The sequence below is a fragment of the Anomaloglossus baeobatrachus genome, chromosome 4 (assembly GCF_048569485.1).
Source record: "Anomaloglossus baeobatrachus isolate aAnoBae1 chromosome 4, aAnoBae1.hap1, whole genome shotgun sequence".
NCBI lineage: Eukaryota > Metazoa > Chordata > Amphibia > Anura > Aromobatidae > Anomaloglossus > Anomaloglossus baeobatrachus.
This window is the reverse complement of record NC_134356.1, coordinates 523,016,152-523,042,397: the sequence shown is the minus strand read 5'-3', so window position 1 is coordinate 523,042,397 and position 26,246 is coordinate 523,016,152. Positions and strand designations below refer to the sequence as shown.

The window sequence follows — 26,246 nt, the reverse complement described above, 5'->3', positions numbered from 1 at the left end:
ATAATGGTTGTCTCCACTCAACCTGCAGCCTGGTAAGGCCGTGTGCGACAATGCTGCAAACCTGGGTGCGGCCCTTCGCCTGGGCAAGGTGACACACGTGCCTTGTATGGCTCACGTGTTGAACCTTGTTGTCCAGCAATTCTTAACACACTATCCCGGCCTAGATGGCCTTCTGACCAGGGCACGAAAACTGTCTGCTCACTTCCGCCGTTCAACCGCCGCAGCTGAGCGACTTGCATCGCTCCAGAAGTCTTTCGGCCTGCCGGTTCATCGCCTGAAATGCGATGTGCCGACACGCTGGAATTCGACTCTCCACATGTTACAGCGACTGTGGCAGCACCGTCGAGCCCTGGTGCAATACGTCATGACGTATAGCCTGGGCCAACGAGATGCAGAGGTTGGGCAGATCACCCTGATGGAGTGGTCTCAGATCAAGGACCTATGCACCCTTCTGCACAGTTTCGACATGGCAACGAATATGTTTAGCGCTGACAATGCCATTATCAGCATGACAATTCCAGTCATTTACATGCTGGAGCACACGCTAAACACTATTCAGAGTCAGGGGGTGGGACAACAGGAAGGGGAGGAACTACAGGAGGATTCATATGCGCAAGACACAACAACATCACCAAGGTCCAGACGTTCATCATCACCAAGGCGGCAGGCATGGGACCATGGGGGACAGGGATCAACAAGGGCGCATGGTAGCAGGCGAGATGTTGAGGAAGGTGCAGGAGAACATGAAGAAATGGAGGACGAACTGTCCATGGACATGGAAGACTCAGCGGATGAGGGAGACCTTAGTCAAATTTCAGTTGAAAGAGGTTGGGGGGAGATGTCAGAGGAAGAAAGAACGGTTAGCACCTCTATGCCACAAACACAGCGTGGACTTGGTCCGCATGGCCGCGCAAGACACATGAGCGCCTTCTTGCTGCACTACCTCCAACATGACCCTCGTATTGTCAAAATTAGAAGTGATAATGACTACTGGCTTGCCACACTATTAGATCCCCGGTACAAGTCCAAATTTTGTGACATAATTCCAGCCATAGAAAGGGACGCACGTATGCAGGAGTATCAGCAGAAGCTGTTACTCGATCTTAGCTCGGCTTTTCCACCAAACAACCGTGCAGGTGCAGGGAGTGAATCTCCCAGTTGTAACTTGACAAACATGGGACGGTCTCGTCATCTTCAACAGTCTACCCGTCCCAGTAGCACCATATCTGGTGCTGGTAACAGCAATTTTATGGAATCTTTTAGACCGTCCTTTGCAAGGACACCAGAGACAACAAGTCTGACACATAGTCAACGGCTGGAGAGGATGATACAGGAGTATCTCCAAATGAACATCGATGCCATGACTTTGCAAATGGAGCCTTGCTCATTTTGGGCTTCAAATCTTGAAAAATGGCCAGAGCTCTCAACTTACGCCTTGGAGATTTTGTCGTGTCCAGCTGCCAGCGTTGTCTCTGAACATGTCTTCAGTGCTGCTGGGTGTGTGCTGACAGATAAGCGCACGCGTCTGTCCAGTGACAATGTGGACAGACTGACGTTCATCAAAATGAACAAGTCATGGATCCACAAGGAATTTACTACCCCTGTGTCATCCTGGGGAGAGTAAATGCTTGTGGATTTGGAATGTGCTTGATGCAAATCAAAACATCCTGTTTGCAACTAGGGCACAAGTGCTGCCACTGATAGGGTGTCTGTGTGGCCCAATTTTTTGAAAAAAGGGAGACTCCGCTTGGAGTAACCCTTGCTTACATTGTTTTTAAAAGGAGCCAAGATGAACAAGTCATGGTTCAGCAAAGACTTTATCTACCTACCCAGGTGTCATGCTGGGGACGGTTAATTATGGCGTATTTTTGAATGTGCTTGATGCAAATCTAGCTGTGAAGTGTACAACTGGGGCACAACTGCTGCCACTGAATGGGTGGGTGTGTGTGGGGCCCAATTTTTGGAAAAAAGGGAGACTCCGCTTGGAGTCACCTTGCGGTGTTTTACATGATTTTAGAAGGGCGTGCCATGCCTATATCTGTGTGTCCTCCTCTTTTTCCTTGTCCAGCTCTTTTATTTTCGCATGAGTATATGTCCTTGTCACTTTCCCATGTGTTTGTGTTGTGTTGTGAGTTGTTTGTCACCTTTTGGACACCTTTTGAGGGTGTTTTCTAGGTGTTTTTCTGTGTTTGTGAATGCCTGCCATTGTTTCCTATGCGGTTCGAGTTCGGTTCGTCGAACATTCGGGACCGGTTCGCTCATCTCTAGTATTCATTCCAAATAGTGTGTGCAATGCAAGTCAATGAGGAAAAACTTGCAAAGTAACGAGTAACCCGAATGCCGTACTATTGGTACGAGTAGCGAATAGTTCGGAATTTGGGTTACTCGTAACATTGCTAGTTTTTCCCCATTGACTTGCATTACACACGATATTCAGAATGAATACATGAGTATTAGACAGTACTTGATATGAGTATAGCAAGTACGAATAGTTAGGTACTCGCTCAACTCTACTTATCATCACTGTCCACATCAGAATGTCTTTGAAATGTGGAAGGAAACCAGAGTACATGGAAGAGACCCACACAAACAGGGGGAGAACATACAAACTGCTTGCAGTGCTGCAAAACAACAAAGCTAACCACTGAGCCACCATGCCAGATGACAATAGTAACAGCAAGGACCAGGACAACAGGATGGCAGACGGACAAGTGAAGCAGGTAACACCAGAAGACACAGAACCAGGAGTGTAGACAAACACAGAAACTGAAGATGTACAGTAAGTCCAGGAATTGCAGCTGTGTTTGAACAAAATGCTACTGCTAACATGTCTAGAAGAGAGATTCTAATAAGAAATCAGAAAGCCTAAGGCAAAAAGTAGTTTCAGGTTGTAAAACCAATAGAAGTTTGCAAAGAAGGTAGCCAGCTGAGAGAACTGATGATGACACTACCTCCCTAAAGAACAGAGTAAGTGAATATCAGTTTACTCAATACTTAGACACACAGGGGTGAGAGAGTTGGCCTAAGCCAGCCACACGGCATTAAAATCGGAGCGAGTGGAATGCGATGTTTTATCGCATTCCAATCGGACCAATATTAGCCTATATCCCAGCACCCATGAGCGATTATTTTCTCAGCCCTAATCGGACCGAGAATACAATTGCAGCAGACAAATCCTTCCCTCCCCTCCGCAGCGCCTGCCTGCCCCTCCACATAGCCAGCCCGCACCTCCTCAGAGCCGGCCCACCCCCCGCAGCTGAGGTCCGATTGCATGATTGGACCTCAGTCGCAGTGACACTCGTATGACACACGGCTCCGGCTGTGCTGCCAGCGTGAGCCGAGTGTCATGTGAGAATCGCAGTAGTCCCCCGTGTGGCCCGGCCTTAAAGCGCGCCAACCACCAGGATTTTGATATATAAACTAAAGCCAGTGCTATCCTGGCACTATCCTTCCACCCTCCTTCTTCCCTTTGTAAAAACATAGACGGGGGAGGAAGGACAGGGAGGCAGACAGGGTCAGAAATAACTAGCAAAACCCGACCCACCTTTTAGATATTCCGCTGCACCTCTCATCAGATAACAGTTCATTCCACAAAATATACTTGCCTATATTTCAGAAAATATACATCTAATCTCACAACTAAAGGTATGTTTAGAATCAGCATGATTGCGCCAGTATAGCACTGGCTTTAGTTTATATATAAAAATCCTGGTGGTTAGTCCTCTTTAAAAAGCTTTGGATGATGACATTACTAGACTTTTTCGGGCAATATCTGAAACCTGACGTGGACCACACCAAAGAAAATAAGCCATAGGAAGAGGGAGCAGGGTCCGGCACCGAAATAGATGTGTAACAGGAGGACTGTTACAATTGAAACTACATACCTCTTGGTATGGTATAATGGTACATCCATAGAAATGCCTGCTTCTGTATGTCAAGACCACTTTCCCAGCACAGCTCATCAACAGATGCACATCATAGTTTGAGAAGCACTGCTCCATACTACTAACACGATAAGATCAAGCCGGCAACGGAGGACAGAGGGAGAACACAATGGCATGATCACTGGGTAGCTAAAGCCAACTGGCACTCAAGGAATGCAGTGTAACCAGCTTGGGAAGGTTTCTGATGAGCTAAACTTAGCATCTCACCTACTTAAATCTGAAAGCAGAGACGGAACCCTTGACTTTCAGCTTTAGGTGTAGTCACTGGGTGTATAAGAAAAGAGAAGAGTATACATATAGCTGTATGCTATTATGGTACACCAGAAAGGCAATACTAAGTCAGAAACAAAGAGTACGGATTGGGGAATTCCACCTTCTTGGCAGATCTTCAGATTGATGTGTTTTTAGCACATGATGAGTTTGGCTGTAAAGGACCATTATCCATCAATGTAAGGCTGTTTCCTCTCACAGTGACTCATCCTGATGAGATAAGACAACTTCGGTCTCAATAAAGAACTGGACAATTATTGTTTAAACGTACTGTAATGAGACAATTTATAGAGTTCCTGAAACAATATCTTCATAGGAAAGAAATAACCCCAAAATGTCACCCTAAATCTTGATCTATAAGTTACACATGAAATAATAATGCTGGAAGCTTACAGATCTATCACTGTTACATTGTCTTAGGTGGTATATTCCTATCTTTGCTGACGTCTGAAATCTGGAAATAATTAAGAACCTCAAGAACATTTAGAAAATAAACACTTTGTAGCTTTGTGCCATATTAGCTCAGTAATTTCTCCTATTATTCAGAACCACTGGCCTCTATCCTCACATTATTATAATGTGCTGTGTTTAGTTAGCAGATGAAAATGGGATAACAAAGGAAATTCAGGAAATAGATCTTTATCACCCTTATATTATAGTTTTACCAACCCATATTTGTTTCTAATGCTTTTCCATCATTATTCACTGTCCATCAGTTTTTTATGTGGTGCCAGTAGTACAATACATAATCTCTGAGGCCACTGATTAGCTGCAACTCACGTTTGTAGACCTTTGAAGGCCATCGGAGCATTAGTGTAGGATCAGCAAGGATGAAGCGGTGAGGGATTTTTATTACTTGTTTTAGAGCAGGTCAATTTGTAGTTTTGAATGACACAATTCATTTTACTATATAAAGGGGTGGTTGACCTGTTTTCATTACTAGCTACATCGATATACTGTTGAGAAACAAGGTTTCTCTCAAATACCTTGTGTTACCAACAGTGCCTGAGTGGCACTATTGCGGTCCGCTCACCCCTTCACGTGACCCCCAGGCTCCGTGACTTCTGATGTCAGTGATGTCACGTCAACTGAGGCGGACCCCAGTCTTCCCGAGTAACTGGACTGTAGGCGGCAACACTGCTCATCACAGTCCAGCGTTGATCTTGCTTGCAACACTCTGCAGTGAAGGAGAGAGCACGCGAGATGTTGGGCTGTGATGAGCGGTGAAACTTCGCCCACCATTCAATCATTCAGGAAGACCGTGGCCCACCTCAGTTGACGTGACATCACCGGACATCAGACGTCACGGAGCCCAGGGGTCACGCGAAGGGGGTGAGCGGACCGCAATAGCGCCACTCACAGGCTCTATTGGCAACACAAGGTACTTGAGAGAAATCTTGTATCTCAACATAATATCGATGTGCCCAGTAATGAAAATTGGTAAACCACCTCTTTAATGTACTGGAAAGCAAAACACAACTCAAAAACACAAATTATTTTTTGGGTTTTGTTTTTATGGTATTTATATCATCGTAAAAATGACTTGTCAAGATTATTCTCTAGGCCTGTACAATTACAGAAATACTAAATTTATATAGGCTTTTTTATTTAAGTGGAACCCACAACTCCACTGTGAACAGGGAGTAAGACACATTTCTTTCCAGGTTCAATTTGTATTTTTCTCCCCCCAAAAAACCTTGTTGAAATATTTTCTTGGAAGAATTTAGTCCTGTGGTAGAACAGGTTAAATTACCACAACATTTCCAAATAGTGTGTAGGAAATGTGTGGTGTAAAAAAAAAGTGCTGATTGCGATGACATTTTTAGTACAACAGAGAAAAGTTTCCAGCTCTTGTGGTCACTTAAACACAAGAGAGAAAAAACACACTGGCGTTCGGAAAATAAATCATATCAGAAAAAAAACAAACAAATTGCATGGATCCTGCCTAATATGAGTGGCATACTCCAGAATCCCATTAATTATAGCACATACAATATAAAGGCTGGTAAACTGCCATAAGACAAGTCATGAAGTGTAAACACCTTTACATGATCCTTTTTTATTTGCAGATGAAAAATAGCATTCAATTATAAGTGCAAAAAGTCTATAACCCCCAAAATAATAGATCATGAAATTATTCAAGGTTAGAGTGGCACAATAAAAGGAGATGTCCACCACTCGCACAACCCCTTCCCAATCCCTATGCTTGACCCCAATATAATAACACTTATACTCACCTCCGGTGCCATTCCAGCGGTGTCGGTGTGGCGCCCTGGACAAGCCAGGTCATCACAGAACTACACCAACACACCCCACACCTTGGTGAGGCACACCGAAGTCAAACACAAAATCCTTGTTGCCTTCCTCCAGGGGCTGATGTCCACACCAGGGGGTGGTCCCGCCCACCGAGAAGTTCACAGTCCTGGAGGCGGGAAAAAGGAAGGAAAAGAAGACAGATAGAGTTTGAAGTTGGAGAAGTGAGGAGCGAAGTGTAGTAGTAGCAGAGGAGACTGAAGGCGTCCGGGTGTGTGGCCCGGACAGAACAGCAAGGTTGGCAGACAGTGGTGACCGTCTGCAGGAGAGGCTGATTAGAGCAAACCGTAAGAACCGTGGATGGGCGGTGGCCCGACGGTATCGGATCGGGGAGCAAAGAGAAGCCAGCACCATCCGGCAGGGCTTACGGACCCCGACCAGGCTAGGAGTCGCCGTTAAACTGGTCAAATCCGTTAGCGAAGGGAACCTCCGGGGTTTCCCAGCAGTCAAGACCCGATTGAAGGCAACAGCTCAAACCGTAAAGGGAAACACAGTCACCGCCAAGGCTACAGTTCCCAGGGCCAGAGCCTGCGGGCAAAAGGGGCTCCTTCAGCATCCATCCAAGCTGGGGAGCGGGTTACTGGTGGAAACCCATTGGAACCATAAACACAACACAGGTGCAGGGAAAGGCAGTCACCATCAACCTACCGGGAGAACTACCGCAGCCGTCTGTGGGACCCCTCCATCCAGCCGTTTGTTTTACCGGAGACTTTGCATGCATCATTGGCTGAGTACTACCGTGCCGTTGAGCACCGCGCTGCCCCCGCGACCCTGCACTTCACCAGGCCCCGTAACCCGCCTGCCATTCATCCCTACCCCTCACCGGGCCCCGGGACGACCAAACCCCCAACCCACGGAGGGGAGGAATAACATCCAAGCTGCTCCCTGTCATCGCTCCCGGGATCCCCGTCCAGAGCAGCGGTGGTGTCACCAATCTCACCACAACCGTGGGTGGCGTCCCGGACAATCAATCCCCAAAACCATTCCCCCTTTTCACTCACGGGCGAGGAATGCCGCTCGAGTCCCCGGGATCCGGCCCACCGCTCGAGCCACCACCGAGCAGCAGCAGCCGGACCCGAGCAGTGGGTGAGCGCAGCGTCCCCTCCTCCGCCCGCGACATCGGCACTGCCTCTCCAGTGAATCGTGTGACGCTGATATGTCACTCGTTCCCTCCAGCCATTCAGCGGCCGCTTCACTCTCCTCGCCTTTGGATAAATCACATTCTTCTGGAGGAAGTGAAAGATCAGAAGCTGTATGATGGCTTGTGTTTTTCAGGACTAGTTGCACTTTTGATACTAAAAAGAACTGAAGCAGCAGCAGAAATCACCATGTATGTCCAAATGTCCTTTATTGTAGATCTATAAATTCACTGGATGACAGAGTGCAGGGAAGGAGGAGAGGGGAACGTCCGGACGACAGCCGTTTCGCACATGTCAAGCCGCACTTCAACAGGTTCTGTTGAAGCGCAGCTTGACACGCATAAAACAGCCGTCATCCGGATGTTCGCCGCTCTCCCATCCTTGCTCCCCATCATTCAGTGAATTTATGGATCTACAATAAAGGACACTTGGACACAAATGGTGAGTGCTGTTGATTCAATTCTTGTTTGCATAATTTTGAGTATCTACATTGGGCAGCGCACCACTTATGTAGTTCTATTTTCCATGTATCAGAATCATTGTTGCTTAGTGGAGTTAATGGTTAAGTGATTGGTGGTGCTGAACCTTTACATTGTTGCTTGATTTCTAGCTGTAATTTTGAATAACACTATTCCTGTTTTCATGAATGTACTGAAAAATTTTAAACAAATTCCAAGTGATATGAAATTGCAAGAAAAAAGCAATTCCGCATTTGTTTTTTTTGGTTTTGCTTTTATAACATTTATTGTGCTGTAAAAATAACTTTGAGATATGAATCTCCAGGTCAGTAGTATTACATCAATACCACACTTGCATAGGTTTTTCTTATTTAAGTGGTGAATTAAAAATTCGGAAATTCCAAAAAATGCTTGTGTGCCATTTTCCCTTTTCACATAACATTTTCATTTTGCTGATCATGTGGCTGTGTAAGGGCTTGTTCATTGCAGGACTTGTACTTGTGTCGTCATTTTCCGAGACTAGTAATGTTTTCATTATGCAGGTGATGGAGCGGTGTAAGATGGATGAGGCTGACCATGAAAGACTGACTAGTGATTGAATTAGGGAGAGACATCAGGAAGTAAACTTGCTCTTTTGGGGGCATTCGGACTTTGAAATGACCAAACCTTTCTTTTTCACAAATAACACTTGTTGCAGTAGGTTTTAGTAGTCTGTTTTTAATTCCTAAACCCTACATTCTTGTCAAATAGATTTACATTTAAAGGGAACCTGTCAAGTGGAAAACGCTATTAACCTGATATGGGGTTAATCTGCAGATTACAAGCGTTTGAATCCTGCCCATTGCCAAGAGGAAATGAACTTTAATCCTCCTGGCAGCATTTCAGTCATGGGGGTGGCGCTGGCGTGGCTTCAATCACCATTCTTTGTGTAGTGAGGCTGTAACTGCGCCCCACGTACTGACAGCTGCTCAGCATTATTAGAGGAGGCCGTCAGTGGTGCAACATAAGTGTAGATGTGAAACATGACATTTTATTATTTTTCCCATTAAAGAGGTTTTCCATTACGAATGTGATCCCCTTTTATTTGTCCTAACTATTCCTAACTAACACTTTCCTAATATTCTTCTGCTACCTACCCTGCTCCTGTAAGCTGATCTCTCTGTGCCTCCAATATTCCTATATTAATGTTCTGGCTTTGATGCTTCTGTTCTAGAGACCGAAATCAGACAAACCGAGCAGGACACATCACTGGTGGGACAGTGCTGCCTCTATGTGATTGACAGCAGTCTGAGCATACATGCCCAGATCACACTTCAGTCTCCTCTCAGTCTGCTTTACAGTGCAGTGCTTTTATGTGACAAACGCTGCATTGTGCCGATCACCCTGTGATATACTATCTAATGACTGGCACATCGCAACACTTGTCAGATGAAAGCACCGCACTGTAAAGCAGGCTGACAGGAGTGTGATTTGGGCATGCACGCCCAGACTGCTGTCACTCACAGAGAGGCAGCCCTATCCACACCAGTGACGTGCTGTGCTCGTTGTCAGATTCCGGTAACCAGATCCAAAGGATCAAAGCTAGAACATCAACAGGTATACAGTTAGGTCCAGAAATATTTGGACAGTGACACAATTTTCGCGAGTTGGGCTCTGCATGCCACCACATTGGATTTGAAATGAAACCTCTACAACAGAATTCAAGTGCAGATTGTAACGTTTAATTTGAAGGTTTGAACAAAAATATCTGATAGAAATTGTAGGAATTGTACACATTTCTTTACAAACACTCCACATTTTAGGAGGTCAAAAGTAATTGGACAAATAAACCAAACCCAAACAAAATATTTTTATTTTCCATATTTTGTTGCGAATCCTTTAGAGGCAATCACTGCCTTAAGTCTGGAACCCATGGACATCACCAAACGCTGGGTTTCCTCCTTCTTAATGCTTTGCCAGGCCTTTACAGCCGCAGCCTTCAGGTCTTGCTTGTTTGTGGGTCTTTCCGTCTTAAGTCTGGATTTGAGCAAGTGAAATGCATGCTCAATTGGGTTAAGATCTGGTGATTGACTTGGCCATTGCAGAATGTTCCACTTTTTTGCACTCATGAACTCCTGGGTAGCTTTGGCTGTATGCTTGGGGTCATTGTCCATCTATATTATGACGCGCCATCCGATCAACTTTGCGGCATTTGGCTGAATCTGGGCTGAAAGTATATCCCGGTACACTTCAGAATTCATCCGGCTACTCTTGTCTGCTGTTATGTCATCAATAAACACAAGTGACCCAGTGCCATTGAAAGCCATGCATGCCCATGCCATCACGTTGCCTCCACCATGTTTTACAGAGGATGTGGTGTGCCTTAGATCATGTGCCGTTCCCTTTCTTCTCCAAACTTTTTTCTTCCCATCATTCTGGTACAGGTTGATCTTTGTCTCATCTGTCCATAGAATACTTTTCCAGAACTGAGCTGGCTTCATGAGGTGTTTTTCAGCAAATTTAACTCTGGCCTGTCTATTTTTGGAATTGATGAATGGTTTGCATCTAGATGTGAACCCTTTGTATTTACTTTCATGGAGTCTTCTCTTTACTGTTGACTTAGAGACAGATACACCTACTTCACTGAGAGTGTTCTGGACTTCAGTTGATGTTGTGAACGGGTTCTTCTTCACCAAAGAAAGTATGCGGCGATCATCCACCACTGTTGTCATCCGTGGACGCCCAGGCCTTTTTGAGTTTCCAAGCTCACCAGTCAATTCCTTTTTTCTCAGAATGTACCCGACTGTTGATTTTGCTACTCCAAGCATGTCTGCTATCTCTCTGATGGATTTTTTCTTTTTTTTCAGCCTCAGGATGTTCTGCTTCACCTCAATTGAGAGTTCCTTAGACCGCATGTTGTCTGGTCACAGCAACAGCTTCCAAATGCAAAACCACACACCTGTAATCAACCCCAGACCTTTTAACTACTTCATTGATTACAGGTTAACGAGGGAGACGCCTTCAGAGTTAATTGCTGCCCTTAGAGTCCCTTGTCCAATTACTTTTGGTCCCTTGAAAAAGAGGAGGCTATGCATTACAGAGCTATGATTCCTAAACCCTTTCTCCGATTTGGATGTGAAAACTCTCATATTGCAGCTGGGAGCGTGCACTTTCAGCCCATATTATATATATAATTGTATTTCTGAACATGTTTTTGTAAACAGCTAAAATAACAAAACTTGTGTCACTGTCCAAATATTTCTGGACCTAACTGTATAAGAACCGTATATAGATTAGCTTAGAGGAGCAAGGTAGGTAACAGAAGTACTGTATATTGGGAAAGTGTTAGTTAGGAATAGTTAGGATAAATGAAAGGAGGTGACATTAGTAGTGGAAAACTCCTTTAATTGTTTCTTTTTTTCATCAGCAACAATTCGTGATGTTATATAGTATATTGAGTATATGCTTTAAAATGTAAATGTTCGAATTAAATACAGTCTCCTGTCCTGTCATATACATTGTCAGACTTTTCTATACATACTTTTCTCACATTTATCTTAATACTTCCTGCAAAACTTGAGAAAATTATCACAACAAATAATCTTCTTGTCACATTTTTGCCTGCACAACTCCAATTGCTTTATTTTACAAGTCAAAAAGGTGAAACAGTTTTGTATTTCCTCCAGTATCTTCTTAATAAGATCCAAAAAGTGCAAATACTAGCAACCACAAAAATAATAAAAACATCACATTTATTAATCCATAAGATATTAAAATGACATAGACACTAGCAGGTTTGCGCGTTTCGAGCGTGTCGCGCTCTTAATCTAGGTATTTGCACTTTTTGGATTGTATTGTTCAGGAGGTGGCCTGTTTGTTCCGTGCACTACACCCAAAGAGACATCCATCTACATTTGAAACCTGAGAACTGATGTAAGTTATCCTGTGTGTATTTGCACAATCTTCTTAATAAGAACTGCACATGCAACTATAGCAGAAAAAACTTGAGCAACACATGTTATAATGCAATGCATACAAATACTAATTATTAACTAATTATTTATGTCTGGTATCACTTTGTCTATCCAGTGGCCACGATATCCACCAATAATGTTCTATCGCGTTTCTCATCTATTCTAAAACTTGAGTTACATTGAGTTAGTGGTTTGTAGCTCTTCATCATGGCAGCAACTCAATTTTAGATTGTCCATGGCAAGTCATCCTATGTCCGAACTGCATTGTGTGAATTGAGGTATTTGTTAAGGCTACAAAAGACTCATGGCATGTTTGATATTTGTCTAAGTTAAGAAATATACATTGTAAAAATATTGCGGCAGGTGAAATATTGGGCATTTGTGATAGCATATGTACTGGCACGCCTTCCAGACTAATTATTTGCACCCCAAACTATCATAAAAGTCTCAATATATATTGTACTGTGAAAAAGTTATTAACAGGTGTGAAAAATGCTGCAAAGAGTCCTGAAAGTGATGATCCGGCCCCCGCAGAGCCCTGATCTCAGCATCATCCAGTCTGTGTGGCATTCCATGAAGACACAGATGGATTTGCACAATTCTACATCCACAGAAGATCTGTTTAGTTCCTTTATAAATTGTCTGAAGGTGTATCTAGAGAGGAATTGATGCTTTGATATTATTCTAAAGGGAAGTCACATCAAGTATTGATTTGATTTAGCTTTCTTTTTTTGTTCCTTCACTTTGTGTTTTGTTATTTGATGAAGATAAACTATTAACACTTCTATTTTTCAAAGCATTCCTACTTTGGCAGCATTTTATTACACACCTACCTAAATCTTTTGCTGAGTACTGTATATAGAAATGATATATATTAGTGCCACCTTTATAAAATCCTCAGATCTGGATATAGGTATTGCAGTGAAGCGTGGCGGTCATTCTTGTGGATATCATTGACACTTCGTACAATGGGGAGGTGGTTATACCATGTATTTAATTTGCGCGGATCATACACTCATGGCCTATAGAAAGGATAAGCCATCAACTGAAAATCCTGGAACAATGCTTAAAGATGCAAAAGTGAATTATATCCCATAGTCAGGCAGTTGCAGTATAATGGGCTGTATTTACTTTCTATGTCAGATACCAGCTTTCTAACAAGTCTAGAGTCACCCTGTTCTACTGCAGGAGTTGAGTAGCAAAAACAGCTCAGCCGTGAAGTAGACAGTTATTCAAGCTCAAGGAGAATGATGACTGATTAAGTATTTCATGCATGAACAGCATTACAATACTTAGAAGTGGGGAGTCTTTCCTAGAAAAGTATATGTTTTCTTAAATAGGTGACATAACAGCAAAGGCGGTACCAACTCCATTCTACATAGTTATATTGCAGGGGTGAAAAAATAAATATATATACATCCGGTTAAATAAAAGAATGAGGAAAGATATGGATGAATAAAAGGGGTCTGAGTAAACCGTAAAACATTACATTCCCTTCTCCCAAAAAAGGGATAAGTCAATTGCCCTAAAAAGGAAACAATTCCCATCCGACTCCAAGAGGTTATCTTACAGGATCAACCTTCAGAACAAGACTTCTGAACATTTATATAAGGGATTATTATGATCTAAGACATAGTCTTTTTTAAGGCATTGGCTGTTACTGCTAGGATCATCCCCTTAGGTGGTGTATTAAAGACAATGGTTTTATTGAAACGCTTACCCACTCTTGTGAACACCTATTAGGGCATAAAAAGGCAGTTGGAAACTAAAGGTCCAGTCACACTAAACAACTTACCAGCGATCCCAACAACAATAGGGATCGCTGGTAAGTTGCTAGGAGGTTGCTGGTGAGATGTCACACTGCGACGCTCCAGCGATCCCACCAGCAACCTGACCTGGCAGGGATCGCTGGAGCGTGGCTACACGAGTTGCTGGTGAGCTCACCAGCAACCAGTGACCAGCCCCCAGCGCCGCGTGGAAGATGCTGCGCTTGGTAACTAAGGTAAATATCGGGTAACCAACCCGATATTTACCTTGGTTACCAGCGCACGCAGCTACACGTGCAGAGAGCAGGGAGCAGCGCACACTGAGCGCTGGCTCCCTGCTCTCCTAGTACAGCACACATCGGGTGAATTACCCGATGTGTGCTGCAGCTACACGTGCACAGAGCAGGGAGCAGCGCACAATGCTTAGCGCTGGCTCCTTGCTCTCCTAGCTACAGCACACATGGGGTTAATTACCCGATGTGTGCTGCAGCTAAATGTGCACAGAGCAGGGAGCAGCGCACACTGAGCGCTGGCTCCTTGCTCTCCTAGTTACAGCACACATCGGGTTAATTAACCCGATGTGTCCTGCAGCTACATGTACACAGAGCAGAAGCCGGCTCCTGCTGCCTGCACATTTAGTTGTTGCTGTCTCGCTGTCACACACAGCGATCTGCGCTTCACAGCGGGACAGCAACAAGTAAAAAATGGCCCAGGACATTCAGCAACAACCAACGACCTCACAGCAGGGGCCAGGTTGTTGCTGGATGTCACACACAGCAACATCGCTAGCAACGTCACAAAAGTTGTTCGTTAGCAGCGATGTTGCTAGCGATGTTGCTGTGTGTGACGGGGCCTTTATAGTGGGATGTATAAATATATTAAAAGGCTTATATAGAAAGTCCTTCATAAAATCTTATCTCCAACAATGGTATTGAGGGCACCACCATTCCAATCATTCTCTACAGTATGTTGGAAAAGCCAATCGCTTCCCTTGACTATCTTCGGTAGTCCCTTCCAGAATGAATGGAGCAGTGTTTACAACTTCAGAATCCCGTTCTTGGGATCAGTGAGGATCTGAAATGTTGGACCACCACTGATCAGATAGTGATTGCCTATCTCATGGTTTGGTGATAACTTTCAATTATGGGAATATCCTATTCTGGGGTAAACAGGGTCTGGTGATCGTGGCCACCACAGTTCAACAGAGTTCTATGGAGAGGTGACCACGCATGCACGCTACCGCTTTCATTCAATCCTGTAGATGTTACAGAAAGAGATGTGCCAGCAGTGGTGCACGCTAGTAAGTGATTCATGTGCGGACCGCAGTATAGCCGTTTCAGAGTTGTATATAGTACTATTATTGTATTATTATTGTAATGTCTTCCTTCAAGCTTTCCATCCACAGGTCTCTGCACGCCCTGTAATTCTGTTCATTTCAATAAACCACTTTAAGCAATGTTTCTTAAACTATGTTAGTTATGCTGGGAATTGAATTGGTTGCTGCAGGGCAAAAGTGTGAATTGAGAAAACAGTAAAGGCAATTTATAGGCACATAACGGTCTTCTACATTATTCCAAATGACTACAGGAAAGGGTTAACAGCAGAAAGCATACGTCGCTGACACTCTGATAATGAAAAGCTAGAGAGATGAAATAATCCATAACAAATATAAATTCATAGATTAATAGATTATTTAATTATTAATAGATCTCAGTCTAATTGTATGGTCTGGTGAGAAAGAGTTACAGTGTTAAGATCCAACTTAATTATCACGCTAAGTACGTGGAAGTACCACGCAAATAGCGAAAGGCAAGGGAAGGGAAACCCTGTGTCTAGGGATGGGGGAGATGTGACCCCTGACCAAACCTACTGCTGGTCCCTGGGGTCCCTCACCACCCTAGATAGGTTTTGTACCTATGCACCGAGCTGGATACCTGACCCTAGGTATCCCTAGTGCTGGGCCCTAAATAAGGAATGGGTGGGATGAGCTCTTCTAAACAAGACAACAAGGAGGACACACAAGGGAAAGTGCATGAACTACGTATCCACAGATGACAAAGGCAGAAGTTCAGCAAAGTTTCAGCAATGATACTACAGATGAGAGCAAGCCACCTGCTTGCAACCAGAGTTTGACTGATCTGAATAATATCACCAGCACCAGTCCTGGGAAGATAGGAGTATTTAAGCACATAGAGAATACTAATCAGAAGCTGGGTGGAAGGTGAGCTCCTGCTGGGTCCTAAAGGGAGAGAGATGAAGCCAGCAGGAAAGCTACCTAGTACAATGAATACGAACACCAGGAACAATAGAAAGTCAGGGAGCATATTGTGCAGCTAAACACTGTGACCTTCTATTGTATTAATGTTTAATAAATTCAGCTAGTTAAAGCTAAACTATTCCTAACCAATGAAGCTTGCACATACCCATGTGAACCTCTTTTTTCATTTTGGCGTTATGCATCTAGGCCTTCTGATCATTCAGTACCTCACCTGCAAAAAATGTTATGCAGAAACCCATTACCTCTCATTTTTGTGTATGTATAAGCTACATTACACATATGTACAGGGAAAGCTCTTGGCACATACAAAAAACATCCCCAGAAGACCCCATTGACCTGAAATATGCCAAAAATGGCAATATGCCCTACTTTAAATGTTTGGGGTTTTCTTCAGACAATTTGGTCTCACAGAAAGATCTATTGCCTGTTGTCAAGTGTATTTCATCTCTATAAGCAGGGACACAGAGGGACACGGAGGCAGATTACAGAAAGAGGAAGCAGATCTGTCTCTCTCCAGTTTATCAAAGTGAAGACAGGTATACCAGGGAGGACAGCTTTCAGTTTCGGGCAGGCAAGTCATTGGACAATGATGGAAAAATGACATGCTGGGAAATGAGGGACTGTTCCTGCACCTACAGTGCTGGTAGAATGCTGATGAAGAGACACCTACTCAGAGTGGATGGGAGGAGCATGAGATTTGTGGCAGTTTCTGTACATATTATACTGCTATATGCACCAAAAGAATTTTTAACCACTTGTGGTGACTGATGGCAACATGGTTCTGTGTGAAAGGACAAGTATATTTTAAAGGTTCTGTCATTATCCGAGATCCTCTTAATATGATCTCATTCATGGCTCAGTGGTTAAACTTCAGTGCTGGAGAGGAAGAACGGGGTTAATGCCGCGCTTCTGCCGAATGAATAAACTGTTGATTATTAAAATATTTTTATTTTATTTTATAGGTCTACGCGTTTCAGGGATCAAGTCCCCTTCTTCAAGATCAAGGAAGAAAATCAACAATATGATGGAAAAGACTGACCAAACACTGACGAACCTCTGATCCAAAACACTGATGAAAATCGTTTTTTGTCTTTTCTTTGTGTATGAAAAAAAAAAATCAGTGTATGAGGCCTATAATGAATTAGAAAAGGATATTCAAGACTATAAAAAACAGGACACAGTACGTGTTGGCAGCAATCACAAAGGTAAAGTAAGGTACACAGGGCAATCACACCAGGAAAAACAAATATTGTGAGTGTGCTGGGGGGGGGGATGTGGATCAGGGGGGAGGGGGGGCTGAGCACACTGAGATCCGGACAATACCATCACTGATACATTTCATATGTTTATCTTCTAAATACACATAGAACTTGTACATTATTTTTTCAAAGAGCTAATTATTCTGGAAGAATGTTACTATTCCTCCCTTATAAAATGCCTGTGACATGAAAAAAAACAAAATATGAAATCCTGCCATCATTCATAATAACCCAACAAAAAGTAACTTTGTAAAAATGTATTTTTTTTGTTCTTTTAAAAGCAGCACAACATAAAAAAACTATATACATTTGCTATTTCCTAGTGACCCATAGAATAAAATTAACATAATCTTTACAGCACAGTGAATGCCATAAATCTAATATATAAAGCTGAATGTGTGTGTGTGTGTGTGTGCGCGTGTGTGTGTGTGTGTGTGTGTGTGTGTGTGTGCGTATGTCCGTTAAAGGAATCCGCTCCGTCGCATTTACAATCATAAGATTTTGCACAGGCTCCCCATGTGACTCAGGGAACGTCATAGACTATGTTTTGACGGGAACATTTAACCCCGCGCTTTACAGTTACTCTTCAAAAAAACTGCCTCTATTAAAGTGAATGGAGGTGGGAGCTATAGGTTATTAATAGCAACTGTCAGTGGTTGCTATAGGAACAAAATAAGCTGTTAGTATAAGAAGCTTATGTATGAGGTAATAAGATGTCGGTGGGGAGACGGATAGAGAGAGACAAGGAAAGAGACAGACAGGGAAAGAGACAGACAGAGGCAGCCGGGGAAAGAGACATAGATAGAGACAGACGGGCAAAGAGACAGACCGGGCAAAGAGACAACCTTGGAAAGAGACAGCCCTGGAAAGAGACAGACGGGGAATGAGACTGACGGGGAAAGAGGCAGACCTGGAAAGAGACAGCCCTGGAAAGAGACAGATGGGCAAAGAGACAGACGGGCAAAGAGACAGCCCTGGAAAGAGACAGCCGGACAAAGAGACAGTCGGACAAAGGGACAGCCGGGCAAAGAGACAGCCGGGCAAAGAGACAGCCGGGCAAAGAGACAGCCGGGCAAAGAGACAGTAGGGAAAAGAGACAGCCGGGCAAAGAGACAGCCCTGGAAAGAGACAGCCGGGGAAAGAGACAGACGGGGAAAGAGACAGATGGGGAAAGAGAAAGACGGGGAAAGAGAGAGACAGACAGACACACACACATAGAGACAGACAGAGAGATAGAGACAGACAGACACAGAGATGGAGACAGATGGACTGATACAAATACAGAGAGATAGAAACAGACAGACAGAGACATAGACACAGGCAGACAAGGAAAGAGACAGACAGAGAGACAGACAGACAGACAGCGACACGCATACAAAGACTGGGAGAAAGACAGGCAGACAGTTACTATCCCGGGCAACGCCTGGGTACTACAGCTAGTAATAAAATAAATCAGAGTAAGGCAGAATTGTATTTTTTTTTCTCTTAATGCCTCACAAATATTTTTTCCCCACTATTCAGTATATTACATGGTAAAATGAATGATTGGATTGCAGCAGTATGAGAGATCACTGATCATTTGAACTATTAACTGGTCATTTTTCCACTTTCATAATCAACAGGTTTTCCACTTTCATAAAAGTGGACCCAAATGGCTATAATATATATATATATATATATATATATATATATATATATATATATATATGTGTGTGTGTAGCATAACAAACAGAGCAGGTAGTCACCCCGTAGTTCCAGTGCCAGCTTTCCGCCGCGTCGGGGCTGACAGCACATCGACAGCTCACATCACCGCTGCAGCCAATCATTGAGCTCAACAGCTCTGCTGATGTAGATGATATGAGCCGCTGAGCTCAGTGATTAGCTGCAGCGGTGATGCGAGCGGTGAAGGTGACCTCACCACTGCAGGGGAGAACCGGTGCTGGACCTCGGGGTGACTACCTGCTCTGCTTATTATGTTACTTACATACAATTGTTTTGGATACATTTTTCTTAAAGTGTAACACTTGTTTAGCTGCCATCATGTACGACTTGGTTCACACAATGTTTTTGAAATCCAGAAAGAGATACGAAAGTTTGTTTTTAAGAAGCTACTTACAATTTTCTAACAGCTTGGAAAAAAAATAACTTTTGATGTCTGTTAAAAAACCTGTTTTTTTTTATAAAGAGGAAGTGGTGTCTTTTCTTTTTCAGACTTTGTACTTTATGTTCACACAAAGTAACAGGGTTTTGTGTTTGGATCTTTGCTCTCGCATTTCATTCCATAGAAACAGATGGGACTAATACATTATATATGTTTACATATGTATATATATGTTTATGGGGGGAGGGTTATTAAAGGGAATTAGCCAGCAGTTTTGACTGTGTGCAGGGTTCAGTAGGACATACGTACACTTTTTTTAGTCACAGCATACGGCTGCGTGCCCACGATCAGTGTTTGCAGCATTTTGGCTGCAGCGTGTTTTAGCTCCGTCCAAACCGCTGTGTTGTACAATACAAGCATAGTGGATGGGATTTCTAGAAATCCCATGCCCACTGTGCGTGTGCGGCCCGCAGCGAAAACTGACCTGCGGTGCGGCTTTCTGAGCCACAGCATGTCAATTCCTTCCTGCAGAGTCACAAGCGTCCTCTGTAGGTAGAACACAAGAGAGAGACCGCAGCGCACCAAACCCTGATCGTGGGTACGAGCAGCTGCGGTCTCCTGCGTTCTCCTGCGGGGGAGATTCACAGACCCGCAGATTAGGGCCCGCCGCGTCCAGGACGCAGTGAGTCCTGATCATAGGCATGTACCCTTAAGGGTGCTTTACACGCTGCGACATCGCTAACGATATATCATCGGGGTCACGGTGTTTGTGATGCACATACGGTGCCGTGAGCGAGCAGCGTGACACCAAGGAGCAACGATCAACGATCGCAAAAACGTCAAAAATCGTTGATCGTTGACACGTCGCTCCTTTCCTTAATATCGTTGCTGATGCAGGTATGATGTTGTTCGTCATTCCTGCGGCACGACACATCGCTATGTGTGACACCGCAGGAACGACGAACATCTCCTTACCTGCGTCCACCGGAAAAGAAGGAAAGAAGGAGGGGTGGGCGGGATGTTCCGCTCACTCATCTCCGCCCCTCCTCTTCTATTGGACGGCTGCCTTGTGACGTTGCTGTGACGCCGCACGAACCGTCCCCTTAGAAAGGAGGCGGTTTGATGACCAAAGCGACGTCGCAGAGAAGGTAAGTCCGTGTCACGGGTGTTAGCGATGTTGTGCGCCACGGGCAGCGATTTGCCTGTGACGCACAACCGACGGGGGCGGGTACGCTCGCTAGCGATATCAATTCCGATATCGCATCGTGTAAAGTACCCTTTACTCTTAAGGCCCCGTCACACTAAGCAACATCGCTAGCAACATCGCTGCTAACGAACAATCTTTGTGATGTTGCTAGCGATGTTGCTGTGTGTGACATCCAGCAACAACCTGGCCCCTGCTGTGAGGTCGTTGGTTGTTGCTGAATGTCCTGGGCCATTTTTTAGTTGTTGCTATCCCGCTGTGAAGCACACATCGCTGTGTGTGACAGCGAGAGAGCAACAACTAAATGTGCAGGTGTAACGGGGTGCCAGGGGCGCCTCCGGGCTTGTAGTCATGGCCCTTAATACCAGGCTTACCCCTGGCTCCGCCGTCACTTTGGGGTCGGGAGATGACATGGTGGGGCAGAGTGTGGTGGTGCAGCGGTCGTCCGACGTACAAACACTGTTCAGACGTGTTTCAGTGAAATCAGAAAGCATTTTATTGCTCATAGCTTCTTCACACAACCGGCAGATATGCAGATATAGATGACTGTACACTTCTTTAGCTGGGGGAAACCTGCCCTTGACGTCTTCTCCAGTGGGGATGTGCCCGGCTACTCTGCTTCACCTGGCTCCCACTATGGCTACCCACAAACCGGACCCACACCGGTCTGCTTCGCACTTGAGATTCCGCCCGCTCCTTTACTCTCCGGCTTCTCTTTTATCCAGCTCCCACACTCTGCCCCTGCTCTGCTTCTTCTCTCCCGTCCCGCAACCAACTGCCTTCTAACTCGCACTTTTTCTAACAACTGTCCCTTTCTCTCCCCTTTCAACTGCCGGCTCCTCCTCTCCTTTGCCCTGCTTTTGTGGTGACAGCCGTCCCACCCGGCCACTAGGGGGTCCCCTAACACAATATACATACAATAAAAACATTTTTATTAAACAGCATCAACATTCCGGGCTCCTTTGTAAGGGGTCTGCCCACCCCTTACACAGGCAGCAGGAGCCGGCTTCTGCGGAGGCTGGTAACCACAGTAAACATCGGGTAACCAAGAAGCCCTGTCCTTGGTTACCCGATATTTACCTTTGTTACCAGCCTCCGCAGCTCTCACTGTCAGTGCCGGCTCCTGCTCTGTGCACATGTAGCTGCAGGACACATCGGGTTAATTAACCCCATGTGTGCTGTAGCTAGGAGAGCAGGGAGCCAGCGCTAAGCATTGTGCGCTGCTCCCTGCTCTGTGCACATTTAGCTGCAGCACACATCGGGTAATTAACCCGATGTGTGCTGTAACTAGGAGAGCAGGGAGCCAGCGCTCAGTGTGCGCTGCTCCCTGCTCTCTGCACGTGTAGCTCCGTGCGCTGGTAACCAAGGTAAATATCGGGTTGGTTACCCGATATTTACCTTAGTTACCAAGCGCAGCATCTTCCACGCGGCGCTGGGGGCTGGTCACTGGTTGCTGGTGAGCTCACCAGCAACTCGTGTAGCGACGCTCCAGTGATCCCTGCCAGGTCAGGTTGCTGGTGGGATCGCTGGAGCGTTGCAGTGTGACATCTCACCAGCAACCTCCTAGCAACTTACCAGCGATCCCTATCGTTGTTGGGATCGCTGGTAAGTTGCTTAGTGTGACTGGACCTTTAGGCTATATGCGCACACTGCAGTTTTGTTGTCACAATAAAACTGCACCTTGTCCCAGAAATGTAAAAAAACCCCACTTGTAATGATGTTGCATTTTTGGTGTATTTTTGACCATGAGTTTTTTCAGTAAAATCAAGCCAAAAACACAAGAAGAATGAACATGATGCAGATTTTTGTCAGACGTTTGTGACAAATAAACTGCAGACAAAAAACTGCAAATCTGACTTCTCATAGACTTTGCTTGGGAAGTCAAAAGTGATAACTTTCTGAGAACAAAACTGCACAAAAAAGTGACAAAAACTGCAGCGTGCGCATGTAGCCTTAGGACCTGTTCACACTGCGTTTATGTAGAGCAGCCTGTGTGCTCACGCTGCATAACACTCTGCTTGGCGTTCTGTCTGAATCCCTGAAAAATACAGGAACCATATGGAACCTCGCTAGGATCAACAGGGGGCAATGGTGAAAAGCAAAGTTCAGATATGCTCAATTTGCGCTTTTTTCTGAAGATGATCGTCCTTTCACATGGGCACAACAAACCTCAGAAATGGCAATCCTAGTGAGAACAGGGCCCTAAGTTTTTTTTGTGTCCGCTCTTCTCTAATGCTAAATTCCCACGATGAGAATTTAGTTGGGGGTTTTTATGTTGCAATTTTTCTGCAGCATTTCTGCATCATAAATGATGTTACTTCGCTTTTCAGTGCATTTTTTACACACTCCAGTTTTTTGCGGTTCCAGTTTTTGTCTTTGTCTCCAGGGTTGTTTTGGGAGCCCCCTGTTTGCTGTTACTCAGCTGTGGTAAAACGTCATGTGTGGAATTGCACTAAAAACTGATATCTGGCTTTTATCTGTGGATTTTCTGCATTTCATTCAAGTCTATGGGAAAAATCCGCCAATAAAATGTAGACTTGGACATGCTGCAGATTTAAAAACGCTCCGTACCATAGGTTATAGAAATAGCACTGTGGGCATGAGACTTACAGAAATGTCATAGACTTCACTGGAACTGTAAGACGCTGCATTTTATTTTGCCCACTAAAATATCCAGCATAAAAGTCCACCAAATTCTCATCATCAGAACTTATCCTAAAGCCTGAAGTGTTCTCCGGTCTGTGCCAGGCCCCTCACCACCCTCCTTCTCCCAGAGATGGCTGTAGTGGACTCCTGACCATCTGCGGTAACCCACAGCGGGCACACTGGACATACTGGACTGGTACTGGTCGGCTGTCTGCTTTCACAGTTATAGAAAGTTGCACTGGAGTTGACAGGCTGAGGCTGGATTACATCTGTAGTGCCCTGTGCCACTCCATACCAGGGCACCTGTGCCCTATACAAGACCTGGGGAGACTGGTACTTTTCCTCCATGACAGGCAGAGCTGGATTACATCTGTAGTGTTCTGTGCCACTCCATACCAGGGCACCTGTACCCCACACAAGACCTGGGGAGGCTGGTACTTTTCCTCCATAATGACTGATAGAGCTGGATTACATCTGTAGTACCCAGTGCCACTCCATACCAGGGCACCTGTGCCCCACACAAGACCTGGGGAGGCTGGTACTTTTCCTCCATAATGACAGGCACAGTTACTGTTGGTCAGGTCTCTGCTCTGTGCCCTGGTAGGGCAGCAGTAAGGGGCAGCCTGGGTGTTAGAGGGGTCACTGTCACCGGCAGCGGGCGTGTGATTCTGCCCCTTACACTATCGCATACACTGCACATTATATGTCAGGACTTACCTGTGTTGTCTGTCCACAGCCTGGCACTATGCCCTGCCCCCGGTACAAGCCATAGCTGCTGCTCTGCTTACATCCCTTGTCCTTCAGAGCTGCACTCCTCTCCTGTCCTGCGGGAGCTGTGGGGTGTCTGCTCCGGTCCCGGCTGCAGTTTCTCCCTCCTCTGCTCCTGCTGACACACTTACTGCGATGAGTGGCAATGTCACGGCACGCAGCACTTCCCACACTGACACTAACCCTGCCTGTAACTCTGCCTCCTCGTGCCACATTAACCCTGTCAGTACCAAGAGGACCTCCGGGTGGTAAATGTCCTGTAGAGGAATATAGTGCACTCCATCATCTCAGATAAAGGGGAGAAAAGCAACAAAGCTCCAACAAACAATCAAATATCATATTATGGAACTGCATTCCTAGCAATTCCCTAACATAAATGATATGAATGGTCTGTGGGGTTGTCACAGTCTGTCCTCCCCCTGCAGGTGCCATCAGCAGGGCAGGTCTCCGCCATCCAGATGGATTATGGATCTGTGGGTTTAGGTTTCCGCAGACAATATAGATATCAGAATATAGGAAAGCTGGGTGCTGAGGGATATCAGAGCATGGGAACGCTGGGTGCTGAGGGATATCAGAGCATGGGAACGCTGGGTGCTGAGTGATGTATAGGAGAGCATGGGAAAGTTGTAGTAGCATGCAGTATAGTATGCAGCCCCCATTTTCCACCATATAGTAGCATGCAGCCCTTATATTCCTCCATATAGTAGTATTCAGCCCCCATATAGTATTTTGCACTCACATAGTCCTCTGGCCACCGTGATTAAGTACATACAGTGGGTATGGAAAGTATTCAGACCCCTTTAAATTTTTCACTCTTTGTTTAATTGCAGCCATTTGGTATATTCAAAAAAGTTCATTTTTTTCTCATTAATGTACATTCTGCACCCCATCTTGACAGAAAAAAACAGAAATGTGGACATTTTTGCAAATTTATTAAACAAGAAAAACTGAAATATCACATAGTATTCAGACCCTTTGCTCAGTATTGAGTAGAAGCACCCACTGTAATTACTCACTTCTCATTCCTCCGCTGCCCCGGTCTCCTCAGTGTGTCCACTCTTCTGCCGCTCTGAACATCTCAGCACAGTGGTGTGCAGACGTCACGTCATCATGCTCCGCTATGCTGATACGTCAAAGAGCCGCATAGACACAGCGGGAGAATGATGAGAGAGGGCGTGCTCCGCTCCCTCTTTCATCATTGCTTTCAATTGTATCGGCATCTCGGTGGTGGGGGGCCCGAGAGGGGGTGGGGGTGGCTCCAGCACTGGCACGGCCCTTCCAACAAACGGGCCCCATAGTGATTGCATTGCCTGCCGCAATTGGTGGTACGTCACTAGCTGAGGTGCTCGAGCTTCCTGAACTCCTGGGCCCTGTCGCGATTGTGAACCCTGTGACCGCGATCGTTCCACCCCTTCATGCAGAGTACTGTCATGGCTATGATGGGCCAGCTGTATCACATCATCAGGTCTATATAGGACTTGGTGATGCAATGTTCAACACACTGTCCTCTGTAAGTTCAAAAAAGCAAAGTCCTTCCCTACATATTGTACACTTGCACCCTTTAGTACCTTTCATGGGACACTAAAGGGTATTTTAAGCCTTGTTTAACTAATAAATAAATAATTAAAAAACAGCGTGGAGTCCCCCCCCCTTTTTGATAACTAGCTAAAGTAAAGCAGACAGTTCCAGGCTGCAGCCCTCAGTTCTCTGCTTTACCTTGACTGGTTATCAAAAACAAAGGGACTCCCATGCTGTTATTTAATTACTTATAAATAATTTTAAAAACCATTGTATGGTCCCCCTATTTGTGATAACCAGCTAAGGTAAAGGAGACAGCTGAGGGTTGGTATTATTATTAGGCCCATGGTAATTTGCAGCTCACAACTGTCGCAGAAGTGGTGTAGCCATCAATTCTGGAGCTTCGCCTCTGCTCTTCCTGATTGTTTTTGTGCGGTGACAACTGAGGTAATATTTTTGGGGTTGATGTCAGGTGTGAATTGACAGCTGGCATCAAGTCCAGGGGTTAGAAAATGGATAGGACACATCCATTACTAACTTAGTAAGTGTAAAGTAAAAAAAAAAAAAAAAAAAAAAAAACACACACAGGAAAAAATTGTTTATTTGAATAAAAATTCCCTCACACTCTC

General features: G+C 44.9%; 1 protein-coding gene across 3 annotated transcripts in view; it reads right to left on the bottom strand.

Annotated features, from left to right (window-relative positions):
• FES (FES proto-oncogene, tyrosine kinase) overlaps positions 1–24,246 on the bottom strand; it is a 182,190-nt gene extending 157,944 nt beyond the window's left edge. For 2 of the 3 annotated variants that reach the window (XM_075345888.1, XM_075345890.1), the window contains exon 1: positions 24,049–24,246. The gene's annotated coding sequence lies outside the window, so the exon portion shown is untranslated. Of the gene's footprint in view, positions 1–3,884; positions 3,969–24,048 lie in introns of those variants that run through there. The other variant, XM_075345889.1, reaches the window with a different exon arrangement.
• Between the last annotated feature and the right edge of the window lie 2,000 nt (positions 24,247–26,246).